Genomic DNA, 24,307 nt, shown 5'->3' with positions numbered 1-24,307 from the left:
TAAAGTTAAGGTAAAATGATACAAACTGTTAAAGGGTAAAAATGAAATAAACACCACAGGCGGTACAATACCCTTAGTTTTTGGAATTCACGTATAATTCTTTAGGGACTTGTGGGCAGTTCACCGGTATGACTGGTTAGTACCACACCATCCAATTCCAGTTCCACCAATAATGTAAGATCAGCCTGAATTCCTCTATATTCAACCTAGAACAAGATGCATCTGTTTGGAAAACCAAGTGCCCAAGTGAAAATTATGGTGTGACACAGCACATTCTGCCCTTCATGGCTGTGCTAGTCCTAACAGAGCCATCCACTAATTACATTCCTTGGACCTGGCTCCACAGCTATGGAATTATCCACCATGGCTCATTTTTAATCAAAGTTCCTTCTACAAATTACTGTTGAATCTTCTTCCACTACACTTTTCTGACTCATTACCACAATTTAGTATATTTTGACCAGGAGGAAACGTGACATTTTAAGATAGACATAAAGTGCTGAAGTTACTCAGCAGGTCAGGCAGCATCTCTGGAAAAAAGGAACTGGTAACGTTTGGGTTGCAACATAACCCAAAACGTCATCCCATCCCTTTTCTCCAGAGATGCTGCCTGACCGGCTGTTACTCAAACACCTCTAGGTGTGTATACCTTCGCTAGAAATCAGCATCTGCAGTTTATTTCTACACATGACTTTTTAAGAGTTGATTCGTTGAATTCTGTATTTTGTGAAGATCAAGGCTTCGGCCACTGAAAACATTCAAAACATAATTTGTGCATTTGACTAACTTCATCCAAATATTCCAACGCACAAAATGCAAACCACAACATACTCAGCTTCTTATCATTGCTGTGATCTCTGCAGCACTTTCTCCAGGGCGTTGCCATACTCTCCTATGTTTGCCTACAATTGAATAGTAATTGCCTCCAATTGAAAAGTACACATTGAAGTCCTTACCTTTTTAACTTCTATTCCTATTTCTGATATACGATTTCATAAATATTGGGTAGAATTCCTTTGCTTTTGTGCTCCATGTCATCATTTATACAGCCCTTTGCTTGTTTATAACTTTCTCCAATTGCCAAGATCTTCGTTAAAACTGCAGTATTTAGTCTGTATAGATATATTTTCCCCTTTATCCTTCCAAAATGTATCAATTTATATTGCTCTACATTAAATTTCATCCGTCACATATATATTTCCCTGGTACATATCCACCTAAAACTTGTTAATATCCTAATTATTTCAGAACTTCATGTCTGTAACTTTTAAAGTGAAGCAAAAACCAAACTGCTGGGACAGCTCAGTGGCACAGACAGCATCTGTGGAGTTAAATGCCTCAGCCATGTTTTGGGTTGGGAAATTTTTATGATGATTTTTAAAGTAATGTAATTTTAAAGTAATTCTGTGCTGATTATATATCCACACTGAGGCCCTTCAACATTAAGAGCTTTAAAATCCGCTTACCATTTGGAAATTCATATATGCAACGCAAAGTACATGACTCTCCTGAAGATCATTTAAAATTTTAATCCTTGTGATTTCCCTTTGGTCTGTTAATGCCAGAATTTATTAACCCATGATAGATCACACCAAAACTTCATCAGACATACAGAATTTAATACTGTGGCGAATCCCTCCATCCCTTATCCAAATTATCAATGTAACACTCTTACTCTCTTCTCCCGTATATGTTTGTCTAAGACTCTCCCGAAGTGCATCGTTACCTTTTTGTTCTGGTGAATTCTATATTTTCCGACTACCATCAGCAAAAAGGGGCTATTTACTGAATTCCCTCTGGATCTCTTAGTCACTATCTCATAACAATTACATCTATTTACATACCAATGATCTTCCCCACACTTAGAAATATATCCCTAGTTATACCGAACCATGATAGGGGTGGGGGTGGCAGTGTCCATTATTGCCAATTGTCCATTATATCTGAGTAAGAGGCTGCAACGAGAGCCGCAACGACAGCTGCGTCAACCGGACCATGCAGTGTGTAAAGAACGGCTCACTGAAGCACCTTGCGAGCCGGAGGTGGCATCGGAAGTAGAGGCTTGAAGCGGCCCGGCAGGCAGTGCAAGCCATGAGTGACATCGGCAGGTTCGTCCGCTTTCTCTGAAATCCGTTATAAAGGAGTCCGTTAAAAAGAGGGTTTACTGTAATCTCTGTGTTCAATCTATTAAATTCCATCTTAATTTTAAAGGCCTCAAGATCACCCACCTTTTCCTCATTAAAACAAAACTTTTGCTTCATCCTCAAGTAGGAAGGAACTGCAGATGCTGGTTTAAACCGAAGATAGACACAAAAAGCTGGAGTAACTCAGCGGGTCAGGCAACATCGCCGGAGAGAAGGAATGGGTGACCCTTCTTCAGAATGAGTCAGGTGAAAGGGAAATGAGAGATCTAAACAGTGATAGAGAGATATAGAACAAATGAATAAAAGATATGCAAAAAAAGTAATGATGATCAAGGAAATGGTCCATTGTTGGCTATGGGCTAGCTGATAACGAGTTATACAGACAATAAAACGCACCAGAATCTAGTACAACGACTAGGGTGGGAGAGAGCTGAGACGCAAGGGTTACGTGAAGTTAGAGAAATCAATATTTATATCAAAGATACACACAAAAATGCTGGAGTAACAGCGGGACAGGCAGCATCTCTGGAGAGAAGGAATGGGTGACGTTGTGGGTTGAGATCCTTATTCCTACTCGATATGCAAGCAGCCCAAGTGAAATGTGAGGTGCTGTTCCTCCAATTTGCATTTGGCCTCTGACAATGTAGGAGGTCCAGAAAGGTCACTATGGGAATGGAAATTAAAGTGTTTGCCAATTGGGAGATCACGTAAACCAAGCCAGACTGAGCGAAGGTGTTCAGTGAAATGTTTAAGAAGGAACTGCAGATGCTGGAAAAATCAAAGGTAGACAAAAATGCTGGAGAAACTCAGTGGGTGAGGCAGCATCTATGGAGCAAAGGAATAGGTGACGTTTCAGATCGAGACCTTTCTTAAGACTGATGTGGAGGTGGGGGGGGGGGGGGGGGGGAAGAAGAACTGAAGAGGTGGAGGCAGTAGGCTGTGGGAGAGCTGAGAGGGAAGGAGGGAGAAAGCAAGGACTACCTGTAATTGAAGAAGTCAATGTTCATACTGCTGGGGTGTAAAGTGCTCAAGCGGAATATGAGGCGCTGCTCCTCCAATTTGCGGTGGGACTCACTCTGGCCATGGAGGAGGCCCAGGACAGAAAGGTCGGATTCGGAATGGGAGGGGGAGTTGAAGTGCTGAGCCACCAGGATATCAGGTTGGTTAATGCAAATTGAGCGGAGGTGTTGGGCGAAGCGATCGCCAAGCTTGCGCTTGGTCTCACCGATGTAGAGCAATTGATGTAGATGTGGAGCATCCACTGTTCTAGGTGTCAATTGCGCTATATCGGTGAGACCAAATGCAGGTTGTACAAAGTCTTTATAATAAGGTAGCCAGACTCCCATGCAACATTCTACTAGCGTAATCTAAACAAAGGTTCCAAACAGCTTTAGCGTAAAACTTGCTTATTTTTCAATTCTTTCCCTGGAGAGGGAAACTAATAGGTCACCAAGGACAGCTGGCCCACTGCGGATTCTAAACTCTGCCCCAGGCCACCAACGGGACCCATGAGCAAATGCCGAGCATAGGGGGACCACCGAGAGCTGTCTAGCGGGGGGCCACCGAGAACAAAGGTTGCACCCGGCGGGGGTCCACCTGCTGCTACGTCCGGTGGCAGGCAGAAGATGGAGTTCTGCCTATTCAATTAAATTTTGTGACTTTGTCAGCACCAGAAACGTGCCGACTCTTGTGTAGTGCCTAGGTGTGGTCTGCTGTACGACCTTACTGGGTTGTGTACAAAACAAAGCATTTCACTGTACCTAGGTACATGATGATAGCGTGACATTGAATCACTGATTTTATACTGGACTACTACAATGTACATTGCCCCAATGGCATGGAATCATTATTAAAAACAATGTTGAAACTAGTAAAGTATTCGGTCTGGTAAGCAGAATTCAGTGCAGAGGCTGACTGGTCTCAAATGTTGATGGTTTCATGGATTACAGGAAATACATTGGGTGATAATGGTGGGGGAGGGGAGTCATGAACAATGTGGAAAGGAAAGATCCACTGGTCTGATAGGACAATCTTTCCATTTCAACACTACAAAATATAACCAGGGCTTTCACAATGTTTTTACTCCGTTTCCAGCTGGGCAACCTAGGCAGCATTTTAGGTTGCCAAATGACTGTTTAGGTGGTCATTTAAGACGGCTTGCATGACGCGTGCGATAGTGTGCTCGGACGAAGTGCGTAGTTACCGGTCGGAATTATGCTCAATGAAGCATTCACATATTATTTCTGCTTCAAATAAAGTCACAAACTAAACATATTCACCAATCAAGACATGATACATACCACAATGACATGCAGCAAAATTATAATACAGTATCTCAACTCTTATTACACGTTGCAATGAATGCAATTTCTATTATTTCTTTCCACTTCCAAACAAAAATCTGGTTGGATTATTCAGCATATGATCAACCTCGGTGAGACCAAGTGCAGGCTTGGCGATCGCTTCGCACAACACCTCCACTCAGTTCGCAATAACCAACCTGATCTCCTGGTGGCTCAGCACTTCAACTCCCCCTCCCATTCCGAATCTGGCCTTTCTGTCCTGGGCCTCCTCCATGGCCAGAGTGAGGCCCACTGCAAATTAGAGGAACAGCACCTCATATTTTGCTTGGGCGGTTTACACCCCAGCGGCATGAACATCGACTTCTCCAATTTCAGGTAGTCCCTGCTTTCTCCTCTCCTTTCCAGCTCTCCCTCAGCCCACTGTCTCCGCCTCTTCCTTTCTTCTTCCCACCCCTCCCACACTCACATCGGTCTGAAGAAGGGACTCCACCCGAAACGTTGACTATTTCCTTCACTCCATAGATGCTGCCTCACCTGCTGAGTTTCTCCAGCATTTTTGGCTACCCATTCACACAAGTTCTGTTATCCCACTTTCCTCACACATTCCCTACACATTACGGGCAATTTTAGAGACAAGTTAACCTACAAAGCCAATGCGTCTTTGGGATGTGGTTGGAAACCCACACGCTTGCAGGGAGAATGTGCAAATTCAACACAGACAGTGCCCAAGGACAGGATAACACAGATCTCTGGCGTGAGGCAGCAAATCCACCAGCTGTGCCACTATATTTTGTTTTCCAACACAAAAAATTATATGTTGATAACTTTGGTTACTAAAAAAAGAAACTATCCATTTTCAGTCTTAAATCTCTAGGTGACGCTATGTCCCCCTTTACAGCTACTGTATGTTTTAATTCAGTTCAAGACTATGGGGCAGTACATTGGCCATAAAGTTGCTGCCTAAAAGTACCAGAGACCCGGAATTAATCCTGAATATGGGTGCTGTCTGTCTGGAGTTTGCTCCATTTCCCTTTGATTGCATGGGTTTTCTCCGGGTGCTCTTGTTTCCTCCCACATTCCAAAGGTGTGCAGGAATCATTTTCAGACCCAACCCAAAACGTGATATTTTCGTTTCGTCCAGAGATTCTGTCTGACCTGCTGAGTTACTCCAGCTTATTGTGTCTATCTTCAGTTTAAACCAGCATCTGCAGTTCCTTCCTATATGTATGTGTGCGTGTGCGTGTGCGTGTGTGCGTGTATACATATATATACTCCTGGGATTAATAAAGTTCTATCGTATAGTAACGCATGTGTAGGAAGGAACTGCATATGTTGGTTTAAACTGAAGATACACACACACATATAGTTATATATTTATTTATAAAATACACCGTTTTGTTTTCTCGTTTATAACATTGTTTACAGAGTACTGTGTTTACATATTCTGTTGTGTTGCTGCAAGTAAGGATTTCATTGTTCTAACTGGGACGTGAGAGAATAAAACACTCTTGACTCTCGTAGCGAATGTATGGGATAGAACTAGTGTACGGGTGATCAGTGGTTGGCATGGACTCGGTGGGCCGAAGGGCCTGTTTCTACACTGTATCTTTAAATTAAACTAAAAACACTAAAACCAGAGGAAATCTAAAGACGGGTCTCTACCCGAAACGTCACCCAATTTCTTCTATCCAGAGATGCTGGCTGCTCCATGGAGTTCCCCCGCACAATTAAAGCTGGAATAGTCTTCACCCTACCATAGTTACCCAACCAGACGCAACTAAATTTAAGGTGGCTCTTTTTTCCGCCAAGAACCCTTTTTTGCTTAAGTCGGAGTCAAGAGTCAAGAGAATTTTATTGTCATTGGAATATTTTTGGAGGACCAGGAAATCAAGAAGCAAGAGTTACTCCAGGGAGTAACAGCGGATGAGGAGCAGGCGGAGAGTGGAGAACCGGTGGCCTGGACACGGATAAGGATGGCGGGCGGAGAAGGAGAGTGACCGAGAGAGAGAGAGAGAGAGATTTAGAGAGGGTGGCCCCCACTCAGTGTTGAACGATAGGTGTCCAGGATGCTTGCTAAGCCGGTCAAAATGGCACGGCTATTAGGTTGCCCGGCGGGACTTTAGCTCGCCATTGGCACCCGGGCAATCGTTCATTTTGAGCCCTGATAACACTAAAATATTAAATGTTGTATCAACAAGTGGAAAGGATTCTTAGATAACATTTTTTATCAATGATAATAGTACTCAATTCTTATGATTGTTTTTGTGATTCTATCAGATACTAATTGCCATTACTGAAAGTTACCAACTAAACAGAAAAGCCCAATGTCTGTGCCAATCTGATTAGTTAAGTGGTTGGAATGTAATAAGGCATTAAATGAACCCACTGCACAAAATGTGCTGACCAACTGAACTTGATCTAAAGTAATAATTTTTCATCAGTGACACCAATTGTAAAAATTGGATTTGTTTTATTTTAGAAGTGTCTACACATTCTGAGAAGGGAAAGCAGAAAAAAAAAAAATAGATGAATATAAAGGTAACTAACAAACAACTATCCTTGCTGGAAAATATGCAATGTGCAAGGAAAGATTAGTGAAGGAAAGTGAAGAATCACGTGATGGAATAAGAACAACCTGAAGAAATGGTTGTGAGCAGATGCAGGTGACCTGACCAAGTGCAAATATATCACGGAAGAAATGATGGCTTGTATAACGTCCAAAGGAAAAGTTAGTGTAGTTTAGAGATACAGCGTGGAAACAGGCTCTTCGGCCCAGAGTCCACGCCAACCAGCACACTAGGCACAATTTAGCATTTTTCCAAACCAATTAACCTACAAACCGAAACGTCTTGAGTGTGGGTGGAAACCGAAGCAAACAGAGAAAACCCACGCAGATCACGGGGAGCACATAAAAACTATGTACACCCGTAGTCAAGATCGAACCCGGTTCTCTAGCGCTGTAAGGCAGCAACTATACTGCCGGTGTTTGTGTTACCTAATTAAACAAAAAATCTTTTATTGGAAATAAGAAAGGCATTTGTCATATCCTCGAGTCTAAATATTTGTTCTAACCCCAGCTACAAATATGCCTCGGCTTGTTGGCCTTCAACTGGCTGCTGCTCAAATAATTCATGCTAACATGTGGCTATCTGAGTGCCATGTTATCAACATGATCAGCATTTGTTACTTTAAAAAAAATCTTAGGCCTTTCAACTTCAGTAACAGGGAAAATAAAAAGCATTACCAGGAAATCTGCATCGCAAGATAAAAACAAACAAAGCATGCAACATTGTATAATGTCAGCAACTGGAAATGTGCAAAAAATCTCAGGTTTTAATATATGAAGAGCATGTTAGTTGGATGGTGGGGGGTTTTGCGAAAGATTACTTCAAATCATCAGTAGATTACAACAAGTTATTATACAACATATAAAATTAAGAATTTAACGAGCTTTTAGAGTCAGCAATTGATTAGTGAAAGCAGCCATGGATTTATTAAAGGCAGTTTATGTCTAACATTGAATTGAATTGAATTGAATGCCTTTATTGTCATTCAGACCTTCTGAACGAAATTTCGTGCAAGAATCCTTTGAAATAACAACGAATTGATGAAGGAAATAGTTTTTTTGTTTTTAAAAATGAAACATAATAGGTTTATCATTAAGGCTAAAGGACATGGAATAAAATGGTCTCTCCCTTCTTGGAATAAAGGTCTCAGAAAGTAGCAGAAACCAATGGTAGAAAAACTGTTCTTCAGAGTGGTTGGAAGCGTACTGTGGAGTTCCTTGAGGAGTATCACTGCTTTTCTTAATTTAAATTCATAATTTGGATTTGGGTGCAACAGGGCCCAAATTCCAACAATGCAGATGACATAGGGCTCTGAGGAAGACGGTAATAGAAGACATGATTCTAAAAAAGGTACAAGAATAGTGGGTACATGTGCACAAATTGTTGAAAGTGTCAATGCACATTGAAAAAATGATGAAACTAGTTAGTGTGCAGAACTGTAGAAATGCCTGGATGAACCTCTATAAAACACAGGTTTGGCCACAACTAGATCACCGTATTACGTTCTGGATAAAACTTTAAGAAAACATTGGAGAAGGTGCAGGATTTACGAAAATGATTTTAGGGAGTTTAGATCTTTGGATAGATTGGAGAAGCTTGGGTTATTCCACTTGAAAATGATATGATTACACAAAGATCTGATAAAGATACTTAAATGAGCATAGGCAAAGATAGACCAAAACAGTTCCCATTGGTAGATGGATCAAGAATTGGAGAACAAGTTGACTGGCAAAGGAAGTGAAAGTCAAACAAGGAACACGTTAAAAAAAAAAAAACAGGAAGTGATTAGAGTCTAGAATACACTGATACGGGTAGTAATAGAAGATAGACAAAACTGCTGGAGAAACACAGCGGGCACCCGCTGAGTTTCTCCAGCATTTTTGTCTACCTTCGATTTTTCCAGCGTTTACAGTTCTTTCTTAAACATTGGGTAGTAATAGAGACAAGATTCAGTTGTCGTGTTCAACACGCAGTTGAATAAACATCTGAAAGCAAGGAATTTGCAGGGCTATGGGAAGAGAGCAGGGGAGTGACTCGAGGTGGATTGCTCCCACATAGATCAACAAACTAAATGGGTTCTTCCAAGAAACCATTCTAGGATTCAAAATTAGTTTTGAAAAAGTCGACACACTCACATATAGCATTAAACCTAAAACGTTCCTAATTATAGTTTCGCATTTATTTGTTATTTCCCCAAACTATGTCCTTTTAGGCTTTGTTTGGATCTCCAAAATCTCTCTACTAAATTAAAAACTTAAAATACTAGTAACTAACTGATGTTGCAATCAAATACTAACTATCAACTAATAAACCAGGCCACTCTAAACATTCACTTTATGACAAGGAGAATAGCTGAATAAAATGCATCCTATTGATGTCTCCACATTCCATCTGGAATCTCGATAATTATAGAGATTAATTTTTAGTTACAGCTTGGAAGATACAGCATGGAAACAGGTCCTTTTAGGCACACCGAACCTACGCCGACTAGCGATCACCCTTACACTAGTTCTATCCTACACACTGGGGACAATCTACAGGAGCCAGTTAACCTACAAACCTGTATGTCTTTGGAATGTGGGAGGAAACCCGGAGAAAAGCCATGATGTCACAGGGAGGCCATACCAACGCCATACAGACTGCGCCAATAATCAGGATTAAACCCGGGTCTCTGGCGCTGCAAGGTAACAACTCTACTGCTCCGCCACCGCATAAGACAATCAAAAGTAGAAATCTTAAGGGGCTGTCCCACTTGGGCGACCTAATCTGCGAGTTTTGAAGAGTGTCTTCAAACTTCAAACTCGCAGCATGGTCGACACGTGACCTAGGAGATCCTATGAGGTCCCTGGAACTCTCCTTCATGCTCGAGGGAAGATCCCGAATACTTGTAGCCTCAGCTAGGTTGCGGAAAATTTTTCAGCATTTCGAAAAAATTTCCGTGAGTAACATTTGGTTGGCATGATTCTTTTTGACTCGTAGTCCAGTGGAGTGCTATTCGCGTGCGTGCGTGCATGCATGCATGTGTGTGATTTTGCCTTTGAAACGTATTTCCTTGAAAACCAGACACAAAAACGCGGAGATTTTTACATATTTCAGTAGGGATTTTACTTATGATTTCAGAAATCCACTCCTCTCTAAATTTGCTCAATTATTTCCCCAGATTTTTAATAAAATTCTTCACAAAATTCACTTTAAAAAAAAATCAGCGCTTGCCATCTGCCGACATCACAATGCCCACCTGCCCACCAATGAAGGCACACCTGCCTCCAGCCCCCCCCCCCCGCCGCTGTGGATTAATGCAGCTGCTGTCAACGCGCATGCGCAGTTTTTCACGAGGTGCGTTACTCCCCCCACCCCTTCTTCAAAAGGCGCAGGAAGGACGAGAATGTTCTGCAGCAAAGATCCTAGAGTTGTGCTCAGCTATAGGATCTTTGTTCTGCAGATCGCTCACGCACTGAACGAGGTTTTCCTCACTGGCGGCCCAGCTCGTGAAGCCCCGCCCCTCCCATCCCCTGCATGCTAATTCCAGCTGTGGGTTTCCAGAGAGTCAGAAGCCGCTTCTGTCTCCGCATTTCGCAGCGCATTCACTCGCCCCGTCTCCCCTCCACTGGGGATGACCACCTCTCGAGGGAGACCCGATCGTCTGTTTCCCCCCCCCCCCCCCCCCCCCCCCGGCCCGATCGGCTGGTCTCCCCCGCTGCTTTTCACCGTCCTCAGATCGCTCAGTGCCTCTCGCTCGGGCTGCCGCCCCGCCCCCCCTCTCTCTCTCCCCCCCCTCCTCTCTCTCCTCTATCCCTCCCCCCTCTCCTCCATCTCCCTCCCCTCCCGCCCCCCAACCCCCTGCCCTCCCCTAAACCTCCTTCCCCCTCCCCCCACCTCTCAGACCCCCTTTCCCCCCTCTCTCTCTCTCGGAGCTGGAAGGTCGAAGACACTCTTCTTAACTCGCGGATTAGGTCGCCCAAGTGGTACAAGCCCCTTTAGATGTTCCACTCGTTAACTTCGGGTATAAAAAAACAAAATTGGCCACAAGCAAATCACAATTCAGTATTAATTACTATTACATAAGCAAAAGGGACAATTATGATAAAAATCTTACCCATTTCCACAGTGTCAAATACAGGCAGATCCACTGCATTTATCCATCATCTCATGTGCTCATACAACTTCATTAAAATTATGCAAGATTAACAATGTGTTAAGCAGCCTCCCCATGAAAAACAGTAAAAGATCCCATGTGTCCAAGGTGACTTTTGTTTCACATTTTCTCCCCCTGTTCTCTACTCATAGTCCTGCATTTCAATAAAGCCCACTGGACACCAACTTCAGAAAATCTGATACAAAATATCTATTCTTGGCTGTCTATCTCAGTTTAAACCATACCTAATTGGTGAGAAAGAATGGAAGCAACATGTGAGAATATATCTTTCGAACTTTTAAGATTGAATAACAGCTAGGTTTTACCCTGGAATACACTTTCTAAAAAGGTAGAGAGATGATCAAGAAAATATTAACAGATTCAAACGTCATCATGAATTGGGAAGTCCGCTCAATTTCCTATTATTAATTGAAAGTATAATTAATGACAACTACTGTGTTATGTGCTTTGTTTTTGACAAACCTATTAGAATTTGAGATGATTACAAACTACAAAAGAAACAAAATTGCTTCCAGGGAGAAAGGAAGCTAACTGAGCCTCAGCTGCCAAGTAGTCAAAGACCCTAAATTCTGTCTGAATAAACTAAATGTCCATTTATAGACATCACAGTATGCATTGCCGTGGTCGTGCCCAGTTAACCTTTAACTTCAATTTTTGTATAAAGAAATATTTGTATTCTGCTTCAATTCTCCAGACCAAATTTTCATTTGTGCTTTTTAACATCATAGGAAGTTTGAACCGCTGGCTTCAAAACCAGTAAAAATAAACACGCCCACTGGTATTCTGCTTGCTTTGGCAAATTAACTATGCGTGTCAGAAACCCCTGGAGTATTTCAATATATGGCCCCTGCAAACAAAAAAAAACTGGCATTTCCAATGCATTTGAAGCTAAAATGGCCAGCAATGAAAGCTACATAAACTGAGAATAACAGTTTTTTCAATGCTATATTTTGAAAGAGCTATTGTTAGCTCTAAAGTTGGCAGAAGGTAGACTTTTACAGGAAATGAGTTCAACTCTTGAAGTTTAACCTATCACAGACTAACAGTGGTCTCCATTGTGCTACTTAACTTACCAATTTAGTGACTCAAGCCTTAAACCAATTGTTGCATTCTTGAGTGGATCGTATGTGCTCTGTGCAGCCAGCCCGGCTTCAACTAAGAGGGACCTTGTCCACAGACCAAAGCCAACAGCCCTCTAGTCACAAAGCCCCTCTGTTCCTAAATAGCTACGATCTCACAAAGAACCAAATTCCAGCTCAAACCTTCATTATCCAGACCTGCACTTTTAAAATACTACATTTTTTTAAATTGTCAAAAAATTATCGCGCGCAGAGAGGCCAAACGCAAATTCGAGAAACAGCACCTCGTATTTCACCTCAGCAGGTTAAACCTCAGCGGTATGAATATTAATTTCTCTAACTTCAAGTAACTCTTGCATTCCCTCTCTCTCCATCCCTCCCCCACCCTTGTCGTCGTACTTGTTTCGCTATCATCTTGTTGCGTTATTTGTTCTATATCTCTCGTTCTATATCTTTCCCCTGAATCAGTCTGAAGAAGGGTCTCGGCCGAAAATGTCACCTATTCATTTCCAGAGATGCTGTCTGTCCCAGCATTTTGTGTCTATCTTCAACCAAATTAGTTTATCTTTCAGCAAAAAGCAAACAAGACTTTGGCCATCTCAGAGCGGCCTTGTTAAAGATAACTAGGTAAAAATAAAGGACTCGTATCTGTAATCATCCTGGTCTGTAAAATCTCAAAACTACATGTGGAATATTGCTTACCACCGAACCCAAAGTTACTTCAATCACAGCCCATTTGCCCAAAGACAGTGTTTATGTCCATCACCTGTGCAAATGAACTTCCTCCCTCTACTTGTCCTCGAACAGGTCATCCACCGGATTAGTTTAGAGATGGTGCAGAAACAGGCCCTTCGGCCCACCAAATCCATGCTAACCAGCTCTCCCCTTACACAAACACTATCCTGCACACCAAGGACAATTTACCATTTTTTTACAAAAATCAATTATTCCCTTATCATTAATCTGTACACTGAATGGCTCGATTGTAATCATGTATTTCCTTTCTGCTGACTGGTTAACAACAAAAACTTTTCACTGTACTTCTGTACATGTGACAATAAACTAAACTGAAACTAACCTACGAATCTGTACTTCTTTGGAGTGTGGGGGGAAATCAGAGCGCCTGCTGAAAACCCATGCGGTCATAGGGAGAATATATACAAACTCCATACAGACAGCACCCATAGTCAGGTTTGAACCCGGGACTCTGGCGTTGCAAGGCAGCAACCCGACCGCTGCCGTTATTATTCTCCATTTGTCAAGGTTCTGTGTAGCACTCTACACTCTGACATCGGTCACCCAAAAAAACTTTTCCAACCTTTGAAAAGGAAATAAACAAAACTGCAGATGTTGGGAATCAGAAATAGAAAAAGCCACAGACCTTAGAAATCAGGTAGAATCCACAAAGAGGAAACAGGCCAGGGGCACACCATTTAAATATTCTGCCCTGCCTGATGAATGTTTCCTATTTCAAAAATAGCTTTTACTTGTCCTTTGAAAAATTATCCTACTGTTTCTCTCTCTCTCTCGTAGGTCCTCTTTTATTCTTCCTCATTTTCTATAACATAATAATACATTGTGTCAATGCTAGAATTTTCAAATACACAACAATGTGACAAAGAACAATGTGCAAAAAATCTGACCACAGAAAGGTTCCTTATTAGATTTGTAACCTTTCTAATGGTGTTGTTCAGGGAGAAAATTCAGAACATCTTTGTGAGGCTGCAATAACTCTGGCAATAGACACAAAAAGCTGGAGTAACTCAGTGGGTCAGACATCATCTCTGGGGAAACGGGATAGGCAACATTTCAGGTCGAGACCCTTCTCTGGCAATCCTGATTTGAGCATAAAATATTCTTTGCTCACAAAGATGTTCTGGATAGGATAACTGACAGAGGTACAAGTGCCCCACCCCACAAAACAATGTGACCACAACAATTTTGACTGCCACACTAGTTGGAGATGTTTCTTGGATGAAATATTAAAGTAAACCTCACTCATTCTAGTCACTCACACGGAAGTGCCCATTGCACTATTTCACAAGAGCAAAAAACCTATAGTTTTATCAACACTATTGAAAAAAGTCTCTTTGTTACATTGTCAAGTGTGCTAATGACTGCCATATTTTCTACAACAGAAAGTTCACCAAAAATCCATAAGAATCAAAAATATTAAATGTAGATTAAATGTATAGCAAAACTTGCATTTCTTGCAGGGGAAGCCCATGCGCCAGTTAATGAGTTGCCCTCAGAAGTCCCAATGAGGGTCGGATCGGTGGCTGCCCGCGAGGCCAAGGAACTGTTTTGCCGGCAGGACCACCAAGGCGGCTCACACTAACCCAAGATTTGCTGAATCTGCGGTCGTGGAGGCACGACTGACACATTCCTCTGAGAGGAGTCAACGGTACCGGGACAATGGTCTGCCTAGGCCATTGGGAGGCCGAGATACAGGCCTCAGAAGTCAGCTATGGGAACGGATCTGCTGGCTCCAGCTGAGCAGGAGTTCCAGAGCCACAGCTGCAGGGGGCAAATTCAACCCACCGATCGGAAGTCCAGGCACACGTCCCGAGGTAGAGATCGTCCGCCTCACCCGGCCTGGGCTCTACATTGTTTTGGGGGTATTTCATGTGTGCTCCCATAACTTAGTCCGGATTAAAGGAGGTGCCAGCCAATCAGTTGCTGGAGAATCGGTGGTGGACCTGTACTACAGATGGGTTGGTCACCATTATGTACAGAATTACACAAGTTACATGTACAATTCACAATAGAGTTTAGCCGTACTACACCACTAAATCAAATATTTGATTAGAGCAACACAATCTCAATTAAGGACATCATTAGTTTACTTGGCACATATTTTTGGCTTACTTCCTCGTACTAAATTTGCATTCAGCAAAACACGGTATCAAAGGATTGGGCATAATACACAGCCATTGGGAACCTACTGATCACATTATTTTCAGCCAGTATTAAATAATGTGGGAGTCTTTTACCAAATAATTTCATGTGCCAAATAATTTCATCTCAGTTGGAACATTTTGTGTTCATGAGGAAAGCACAATTTTCAAAAGTTTTTTTTCCAATTCAGTTTTAAAAGAGGACCACCCTAATGAGAAAGTAAGAGGGGAGATCTAGGCAAATTAGTACTAGACTGACGTCTCAGAAGACAAACCCATTCTCTCTTCCACTACTTCTATATCCTGCCAAAATAATCGGTTTGATCTTTCTAGATTAGGCTAATGAGCTTTCCTCATTAAACAGAAGGTGTTTTGTGTTGCAGAACCAACCCAAGACACTACTCGCAAGACAAAACATTTTGGAGATGCTGCAGCATCGGTACAACTTAATTAATTCCCCTTCTATCCACATTTTCTTCTGCTATCTGGACGTTTTCCCTGCATCTTCCCCACGACTATACCACTCATCCTCATACTCCCCACAACCACACAATATATATGGAAGGGCAGCACTTATTCAGAGTATTTATTTTCAAACATTGTGCAGCCAGCAAGGTTCCTCCAACTACTAATCATAGCAAAGTTAAGAAGCCAAGAGGACCAAGTATGAACTCCACAAAGTTATCAGGGATGCCAAACAAGTCTTCCAAAACAAACGGATGTTTCAATTTAATTAAGTTGATGCCAGTCGGCTGTAGCAGGGCCTGAATACCATCATGGGCTACAAGCCATAATCAAGAGTGATCTCTAGCAACCATTCATCACTACCCGATTACCTTGATGCCTATTATTCCTGTTTTAAACAGGCATACAAAGCTCCACCCAGGAGCATATCCCTATCTCCTGCTGGCTCCATCCCTTACATCTCAATGGTAGAATTCAGATCCGCTTTCACTTTTTAGTCAGAAGCACCCAGCACAGCCCAGCTAAGCAATTGGCCACAGTCTTTGCCGACATCTTCAATCTCTCATTTGAGTAGTCTTCTGTCTCAACTATTAGACATATAAGAATATCTATGACAGGATATTGACCACAGCTCTTACTTCTGAGTAAATTCATCTTTAAATTTCTGGAATTTGGCCTGGAAGCCTCCATCTGTAAATGCCTTTTGGACTTCCTGACTGGCTGACCTCAGACAGTTAGATTTGGTGATAACATTTCCTCCACCCCGACCCTCAACATTGGTGCTGATCAGGGTTGTGTGATCAGACCCTTGCTCTACTACCCTCACATCCACGATGATGTGGCCAAATACAATGCCATCTCTAGCGCTGATGATATCACTACTGTTGAATGGATTCACAACAACGAGATTTAGTTTAGTTTATAGTGTGGAAACTAACCCTTTGGCCCACCTGGCCTGCACCGACCAGTGATCCCCACATATTAACATTATCCTACACACACACTAGGGACAATTTTTATATTTACCAAGCCAATTTACCTACATACCTGTACGTCTTAGGAGTGTGGGAAAAACACGAAGATCTCCGAGAAATCCCATTTAATGAGTTGCCCTCAGAAGTCCCAATGAGGGTCGGATCGGTGGCCTCATCAGGAAGAGTGGTAATATTCTCAAGGATGCCTGTTACTCTGGCCATACTCATTTCTCACTTTTGCCTTCTAGAAGCAGACACAAGAACCTGAAAGCCCACATTGTCCAGGCTTAAGAACAGCTTCTTCCCAGTAATATCATTCTTCTCAACCAATCACCTCATCACATATCCTTCCCAGAGGTGTTGTCATGTATCTCTTACTCTTAACTCTACTTCATTCAGTTATTCTGCTATTGTTCTTTAACATACTTAAGCACTAAATCGTAATTTGCACTATATTCTTGCATTATTCTGCTGTTTTGCACTTGCCATTTTATGTATTACATTGATCATTACTGTACTGTTTCTCAGAGCTCCTCATGAACAAGTAATGGCACCCTGGTGTGCGTGGCAAAAAATTAATCCAATATAAAAATTGGTAGCAAAAACACATCATGTCTATTGCTTACCTGAAACAAAAACAACATTTTTTTCCTTCTTTTGAACAGAGGACACACACCCATGTTTTGGACCCAAAGGGAATGAAATCCAATCTCAGAAGGAAGCAGCCAATTAAGATAAACAAATTGCTGTAGGAACTCAGTTCATCAGGCAGCATCTATGGAGGTCAATGGACATTCCAGATTTCAGGTCCCGAGACAGGGTCCAGACAATAAATGTCGACCATCCCTCGACATTCTGGGTCTGGGATGACCCTGATGTCATCTGGGTTATCCCAAATGATAGCTCAGTTGCCGAGTTCTTCCAGCAGTTTGTTTTTTCACTCGAGGTTACAGATCTGTAGTCTCATGTCTCCTTTTAGCCAATTAGCTGTTTGGAGTACAGTTTCCAAGCACCAACATTTTTAAATAAGATCGACTAGTTTCCTTTTTAGCCGGTAGACAAAAGAAGTTCATAGCTGGCAATGTGAATCAAGTTTCATTCAAATACAGGAGACTTCCATTATTGTCAAAGATGAAATGAACAGCACTGTATTTTGCTCTGCCAGGATTTCTTTCCACTATAGTCTAGATAGAGGAACATTCTGATACTTAAAGATAGCATTGTGCTGTGAATTCAGCATTCAGAAATTGTAATATGGTATTTCAATGAATTCTCATATCATGCCTCCAATAGAATTTCAGAAAAAACAAATACCATATACAATAAAGGAACAAAATGTTTGTCTTCAAAAGCAGATCAGCTAATTTTTAAACAATGGTTTTTAAGCCTCCTCATTCAACGTGTCTTCTTCTGTGAAACAGACAAAATACAATGTCCTTAGATTTGATAGCCAAGTTTACATTGCCTACATTGCTCATGCTGGATCTTGTAAAACTGATGTAGACAACCACACTTTCCATAGAACCACAAAGTTCCAGGGGAAGGCAGACTTCCAAAAGTGAATCAGCTTTTTTTATTTCATGAAGATAAATCATATTTTTACTGCTTTTGTATTACATTGAACGTAATTATAAAAAAATGCAAATGCTGGATTCTAAAATAAAAACAGAATATTCTGTAACCACTCAGTATTTCAGGCTGCTTCTGTGGGAAGGAAAGCAGAGTTAAGGGGCTGTCCCACTGTACGAGCTAATTCAAGAGTTCTCCCGAGTTTCCCCTGATTTGAACTGGAGAATTACTGTAATAGCCGCTCGTAGGTACTCGAGGCTCTCGTGGACATTTTTCAACATGTTGATAAATCTTCATGAGGCTTCACGAGTTACGTACATTCTACGTGCTTACCACGAGTTTAATTTTTTTTTTTTAACTCGGGAGAGCACTTGAATTAACTCATACAGTGGGACAGCCCCTTTAACGTTTCAATTCAAAACCCTTCTTGGGAACTGGGAAGACACTGGTAATGCTGCTGGGAGGGTGAGGGATGACTCCAATAGGGGAAAACTTGGGTTACCATGGGATAACATAAACAAAGTTATCAGGTCAATGAATCGATAGGAGCAGTTAAAGAATGAGAACATACACTAAAGAATGTAGGAGGTCCAAATTGCAGAGCATAAAGACATGCCTGGCAGGTCAGGTTGAGCATTTCCTACACTTCAAAAGAAAAATAAATGAGAAAAATAAGTATAGTTGTGCCAGTATCGCAGACAAAGAAAGAGTTTCCTGAAGATGTAGAATTCAATAATGAGTCCATAAGATTGAAATGTACCTAAATGGAAGAGGCGGTGCTATTCCTCAAACTTCCACTAGGCCTCACTGGAACAGTGCAGGAGGCAATCGACCAATCAATAGGTAAAGTGTTTAAGAAGGAACTGCAGATGCTGGAAAATCGAAGGTAGACAAAAATGTTGGAGAAACTCAGCGGTTGCAGCAGCATCTATGGATTGAAGGAAATAGGCAACGTTTCGCACCGAAACCAGGTTAAAGTGGGAGTGGGATAGAAAATTAAAATAGCTGGCAATAGGAAGTTTGGGTAAACCTCAGCACACTAAAGCGGTTTGCTGTCACCCAATCTGTGTTTGATTCTGTATAAACAAAGACCTGCAGATGCTGGTCAATGCACAAAAGGACACAAAGTGCTGGAGTGCTGGCATGTAGGGCAGCAATGAAGGTCCTCCACTCCTTGCTGATTCCATCAGTTGCTGTTTCCATAACACGTTTGCTTTATGAGACAGGGTTGTTAGGCCTGTGCACAACCTCCAACCTGGAGGACCAGTGGATCGCTCTTCATCTCGCCTCTACCCTTCGACCTGTCCAGCATGGGAGACCCTAACAGGAGACGAATCTCCCACTGGCATAGCTCTAGGGGTCACTGGGACACACAAGCTCCCGACCATGACAAGGTTGCAATCCAACGGGGAGGGGTTAATTGAAGGTTACCTAAAATTGTTGAATTAAATGTTCATACCATCAGGTAGTAAGCTACCAAAGCGGAATACGAGGTGCTGTTCCTCCAGTTTGCATGTGGCCTCACTCTGGCAATGGAGGAGCCCAAGGACAGGAAGATCAGTGTGGAAATGGGAAGAGGAGAGAATGGTTAGGAACCGGGAGTTCCTGTCCAACCTGGTGGACCTACATCTCCAATGTTGAGGAGACCATAAACCGAAATGCAGTAGACTAAATTGGAGGATGTTTAAATCCCTTCAAGATGGGAAGGGAAGAGTCAAGTGCTTTGACAACTGAACCTATCCAATTTAAGAACAAAGACAAGAGAACAATATAAAATTAAAATCTTGTAAAATGGTTTGTTCAAAACAAAAATTTGTCCCAGAACATGGAAAGGACCTTGAAACAAGAGTTGTCTTGAAATTACAGAAACCACTAAAGATTTAAAATGAAGATCTGTTACAATGTGAAATGAATTTTACATAATCAGTAAATACATAAAAATGCTAACGTGCTTTAAAAAAAAAAGCTTTAAAAGAATGCCCGGCTGACAATTTGTTGTTCGCAACCTGATAGCATAGAGATGGATGTGAAATTGAGACAATTGCTGGAGAAGGAGAATTGGATGCCACTATCACTAAAATGAAATTTGACCTAGTGTCTGGAGATGTTATCAATACCAGACAGCATGTAAATAAAAGGTCGAGGCAAAAGTGAGTCCAACATTGTTAGGAGGCATTTCCTTTGATGATATATACGTAGAAGTCCAAGGAACTATTCTCTTTCATTATCAGCCCTGTTTGAAGTCAATCAAAAGAAGCCTCAGTACATCACATGGATGGACAGATTTCAAGTACATGGAATAATTAAAATGTAAACGTGTCTCTGTCCAGTGACCTAAATCATAACTGATAATTCAGATCAAACATGGTCATATTTAAATGAAAGAATGCTCTGCTAAACTTAATGTATTACATTTTCAGATTAGTTTATTGTCACATACACCACAGTGCGATGAAATCCTTTGTGCAAATGAAGCTAATAAACAGTATATCTACAATAATAAGTGTAGGAAGGAACTGCAGTTGCTGGTTTACACCGAAGATAAACACAAAAGGGTCAAGACCCTTCTTCAGACCGAGAGTCAGAGGAGATGGAAACTCGAGATATGGAAGGGCAAGGTGTGAAAATGACAGATCAAAGCAGACAATAATGATAATAATAAGTTCAACAATAAATACAGTGAGCCCAAAACAGCAGAATGGTGGAAGATTGTAGTGTAATCTGAAGTTGTGCAAAGTACAATAACAGAATAATCGAATGAGGAAGAATAAAGTGAATGAAATACATGGTAGCATCGCTAGGAAGGGGGGGTGTGAAAGAGTGATTGGTTGAGCAGTGGAAACAAGTTGTTTCTGCCTGGACATCTAGGGCAAAGTGCTGGAGTCACTCTGTCTGTCAAACAGCATCTCTGGAGAATTAATGTGAAATTTCAGATCGGGACATTTCTTCGGATTGATTAAGGGCCTGTCCCACTAACCCGACTTTTCAGTGACTGCCTTTGACCTTCAAGCTCGAGGGCACTCGCCTGAAAAACCTCGAGCTGGATCGACCGTCAGCGATGAAACCGCAAGCTGGATCGACCGTCTGCACACGTGCACACACATACACATATCACAAAGGCGGGGGCCAGGGAAAGTGGGGGAGCGCTGTCTGAAATTCACACCCGCGATGACTGGAAGTTAAAGACGGCTAGCACAGTTCTTTAGAGAGCGGCAATTTTTTAGGTAAGTTCTTTAGAGAGCGGCAATTTTTTAGCAGCGATCCCAGCCCAACCCTTCAACCATTATTCACCAAGAATGCACATCTTTAAAAATGCAAGATAATCATTGATCAGTTCTCCAGCATACATTTTCCAAAACAATAATCATTAGTAAGCAGATCAATGTACTGAATGGCAATCAACCATTTTACAGTAAAGTAAATGATCTTAACTCTATTCTGCAAGAACTGACAACTGCAAAATAGCTGCATTCAGAAATTTGTGGTCTGTATTCCTCAGATAAGTATTTATTTACTCAGTAACTAGACGTTTCTGTTCATAAGCAGTATTGTCCAGCATTATTAATTGAAGTGCAAAAAGTTCTCCTCTCACAACATAATTTTCCAAGTTCATGACACATCTTATATAATTAAAAGTCTCATCTTGACCACTTCCTTTCTGCACTGTATATTGATTTTAGAAAAAAAACGCTGCCCTGTATCGCTGTGATTTTTGGCCATCTTACTCAGTCCTCCTCCGCTGAGCCAGCCCCGAGGACTTTTCCCATTGATGAAAAATAAAAGAGTTATGAGTGTTAATAAAAAACCTTAAGATCAACTGATTGGTCCTCTCGCCTGTCAATCACCGCAACGAAGGTAAGGTGGGTGGGCGGGGGGGGGGCAGAACTATAAAAACCCCGGATGCCTGGACGCGAGACAGTCACTTTGCAAGATCGCGAGGGAGAGGCCACGACTGTCATTCTAAGCTACGAATCAACTGAACTGTGAGTCTGCAATGTACTTGCAATAAATTATTTGTTAGCCCTTAATGACAATGCCATGAGTTGTTTGGCCTGCTGCCCTTCCTGTGCTTGAAAGTGCAATGCTTAATTGGAAATGAAATGACAATGCCATGTGTTGTTTGGCCTGATGCCCTGCCTGTGCTTGAAACTGCAATGCATTATTAGGTCCGACTGTGTTTGGAAGGAATAAATGCTTTATTATGTCCGACTGTGTTTGGAAGGAATAAATGCTTTATTAGGTCTGATTGTGTTTACTCCAAAAGTCCCGCTCATTTCGCGACTTCCGCTTAGTGAACAGGTCGCGCTGATTGCATAATTTCCGGTGAGTGCAGAGGTCGTTCTGAATGCGAAGTGTAGCTGACTGCAGAAGCCCCACAGTGGAGAGGCTGCGTTCAGCCGTGTGAGTAGATTCAAGAAAGTTTACTGTCATATATATGGTGTGTGAGTGTGAGTGTGCGAGAGTGTATGTGTGTGAGTGAGTGTGTGTATGTGAGTATGTGTGTGAGTGTGCGCGCGCATGTGTGTGCGCGTGTGTGTGTGAGGTAGAGGATGCGTGTATGTGTGTGTGCGCGCGCGCGAGTGAGTGTGTATATTGGAATTGGTGGAGAGGTGGAATATTGCGTTGGGGGACCAGCCCTCCTGTGTGAAGCTGGGACCCAATGGGTCCCACTTATTCTGGTATTATTTTTAAATCTAATTCTGTATCAATTCAAATGAAGCACTGCGACTACACAGCAATACTGATTAAACGTTTAAAACACCACAATAGCCAAAAGCATGATCTCCTAAGATCACAAAAAATGTGATTATAGATGTAGCATCATGCTTCATGCAAAGTAACATCATCCTAACATCTTGGAACACAATTTGAAATTTGCAGAAAACTTTTTGGTTATATTAAACAATGATAATGCATTTTTTGCTACTGGTATTTGAGTTTCAATCAATAAGGTATATTAATTCAATGCAACTAAGAAATTAAATGTTGCATTGTAGACATAAAACAAAGAACAAAATAATTAAGTCTGAACAGTATTCTGTACAATGGTCAAAACACAAAGTGCTGGATAAACTCAACTGCTCAAGCAGCATCTGGGGACAGACAAGTTTTTGGGTTGGGATCTTTCTGCCAATAGTAAACAACTGATCAGTTTATTTTTAAACTAAATACATTTCAAAGATATTCTGGGTGAAAACAAGCTATTCAAAGAAAGACGTGTCTGCTTTACTCCCCTACCCTCCTGGCTTTTTGCCAAATAAACAAGTGACAACTGAGAACCCACCATTTCCATATAAAGGGATTCAATCTGGCCCCGGATGTTAGTTGCAAGGGGAAATCAGGTCTACAGCCTCTTTCTTTTCAAAAAGCAGTTCAACAGCATTTAACCCTAACTGTACCACTTGTACCAGCAAACAAATAATGTGTTCCAAACAATTCATCCAGTGAAGAAAGGGAGATGGGATGAGGGTAAATGGGCAGATTGATAAGCATTGGCAAGTTGGACCCGTTTCCTTGCTGTATGACTTATGATGACATATCCCAACTATTATATAGATACAAAAGTGGATTCTAGAAATTTATCAACTGATTTTATAGAATCAAAAATTAGCAAAGTTAGTAATATAGCAGCACTAATCCATATTAAATGTTGAAGTGGAGGAAAGAATACAAACATGGGAAATTTACTGGATATGCCTCAATGTATTCCAAAAATAATCAAACATGGTAGAATAACCAGTTAACATTTTCTTAATTACACTTTTCTAACTTGCATTATTTCTTATAAAACATTTTCTTTTTTATTTATTTCCTCTGAACTGTGCATTGGTTGCAACGCTGTATCACATTCACCAATTACCCAATATACTGGCTCTTAATTCAGCTTGAACAATATCAATCCATATAAACCTATTTTCACCCTACAAATGAAGTACTGTAAAATATTGTACTTGGCAAGCAATTCTCAGTTTCCATTATTCTAAAACACCTTAATTAAGCTGATCAATCAGAATAATGTGATTCAGGATGCAAGTGGTAGAAATGTACATAAAGATGTTATGATGTAAACTAACTTGATAAACTTACATTATATCTTAAGTAAAATTTCAAAGTGAGTAGCCTACACCCTACATAGAGACGACTTTCAATATT

General features: G+C 41.4%; 1 protein-coding gene across 3 annotated transcripts in view; it reads right to left on the bottom strand.

Moving 5' to 3' along the window:
- The window catches only part of LOC129705700 (MOB kinase activator 2-like), a 140,309-nt gene that overhangs the window by 35,871 nt on the left and 80,131 nt on the right, over positions 1 to 24,307 (bottom strand). The gene's annotated exons all lie outside the window — the stretch shown is intronic.

Source organism: Leucoraja erinacea, chromosome 18, assembly GCF_028641065.1.
Source record: "Leucoraja erinacea ecotype New England chromosome 18, Leri_hhj_1, whole genome shotgun sequence".
Lineage (NCBI taxonomy): Eukaryota > Metazoa > Chordata > Chondrichthyes > Rajiformes > Rajidae > Leucoraja > Leucoraja erinaceus.
The sequence above is the reverse complement of the archived record's forward strand: the minus strand, read 5'-3'. Positions and strand labels throughout refer to the sequence as shown.